This window comes from Pteropus alecto, unplaced genomic scaffold (genome assembly GCF_000325575.1).
Source record: "Pteropus alecto unplaced genomic scaffold, ASM32557v1 scaffold76, whole genome shotgun sequence".
Lineage (NCBI taxonomy): Eukaryota > Metazoa > Chordata > Mammalia > Chiroptera > Pteropodidae > Pteropus > Pteropus alecto.
In genome coordinates, this window is record NW_006443138.1 from 7,309,440 (window position 1) to 7,311,323 (window position 1,884).

General features: G+C 30.8%; 1 protein-coding gene across 2 annotated transcripts in view; it reads left to right on the forward strand.

The window, feature by feature from the left end:
• Window positions 1–1,884, forward strand: part of RAB3IP (RAB3A interacting protein) — a 27,391-nt gene that overhangs the window by 2,137 nt on the left and 23,370 nt on the right. The gene's annotated exons all lie outside the window — the stretch shown is intronic.

Sequence of the window (1,884 nt, forward strand, 5' to 3'; positions counted from 1 at the left end):
ACATCAGAAGTACAATAAAAGAATAATATGAACAACTCTATGTAAATTTGACAACTTGAGTGAAATGGACCAACTCACATTTAGATATTTGAGAAGATAGGACAAACGTGTAATTTGCGGCATATTATGACACTTAGCAAACATATATTTCCACTTTCTCCCTACTAGACTTGTCTCTCAAGAACATAACATTGATTTTTGTATCCCCACTGCCTAGCATAATATAGTACAATGCCTGGCATATATATTTCTTTATAAATGCTTTAATGAATGGCTAATGGTTAAACAGCCATGCAGATATGTTAAAACATTTTTGGTTAAATATATTTTATCAGAAAGAAAATTCAGTAATCTTTTTAATCTTTTCCCAAAGACAAGGTGTGTGCTGAGTTGTAATTGTATGTGGCTTTTGTCATCTGACTCAGACTCTGTTGTCTTAATACACAGTATTAAGTGAAATTGCAGTTTATATAGAGGTAAAATATTAATCATATATATCTATCTTTGAGAATACATTGTGATTACTTATTGATCAGAACAGATTGCTAATTTCTTAGCTCAAATTGGGAATTTCTCTTGAAATCTTTAATTTGCTGTATTTAGAGGTACTGTTGAGGTAATTGAAATAGTGACATGTGAACACATACGGCGAATTTTATTATGAAGAGTACAAGATAGTATTACTACTTAGAGCTCAAGGCTTAAAAAGGACTCTTGAATATGAAAATACTTCCTTAATTTTGGCAATTTGTGAATCAAAATTAAGTCAACAGCCATTCTCTTTATTCTGATTATTCTTTTAAGAGAGGCTAGATAATTACTATTTTTCTGTCCTTTTACATTTAACCTATTTTTGTCTTTTCTAAATTTAAAGTGGGTTTCTTGTAGGCAGCATATAATTAGGTCTTGCCTTTTTATCCTTTCTAGTAATCTCTGCCTTTTAATTGATGTTTTTAGGCCATTTAATATGATATTGATACAGTTTGGTTTAAATCTGCCACCTTACTATTTGTTTTATTTTTGTCCCATCTGTTCCTTTTCCCTGTCTTCCCTTTTTTTATGCCTCCTTTTGGATTAATTCCATATTCTGTATGATTTCATCTTGTCTCCTTTGGTTTATTAGCTATATATGTTGTGCTAATTTAGCGATTTGTTTTAGGGTTTATAGTATACGTCTTTAACTTAATCACTGTCTACCTTCCAATAGTATTATACTTCCTCACATATAGTGTAAGTATCTTTCAAAAGTGTACTTCTGTTTTTCCCTCCCTGCCTTTGTTCTGTGATTGTCATACATTTTACTTCTTCATAATTGTTAAACTCCACAGTGCATTGTTATTATTTTTGCATTAAACAGTTGATTATCTTTCAAAGTGATTAAAATAAGAATTTTTGTAATTACTCATGTAGCTACCATTCCGTTGCTCTTCATTCCTTCATATAGATCCAGATTTCCATCTGACATCATTTTCCTTCTACTTGAAGGATTTCCTTTAACAATTTTGTTGTGTTTGCTGGTGATAAGTTATTTTTAGCTATTGTATATCTGTAAAGGTCTTTTTTTACCTTTGTTCTTGAAAGAATTTTAGATTAATAGTTTTTTCTCTTAGCTATTTTAAAGATGTTGTTCCAGTACCTTCTAGCTTGCATTGTTACAAAAAGTCAGCTGTTATCCTTACCATTGTTCTTTTGCATGTTATGTGAGATTCTTCTTTATCATTATCTGTAGTTTTTCCTAATGTGTGAGACCTACTGTTATAAAGAGTTACTTTCATCTTTAATTATTCGTTCTTAAAAGAGAATGCGATAACTTGGGAAATAAAATCCACTGGAATAGCTCACAGCCAGAGAATATCACTCAGAACCCCATAATGGTACCAAAAC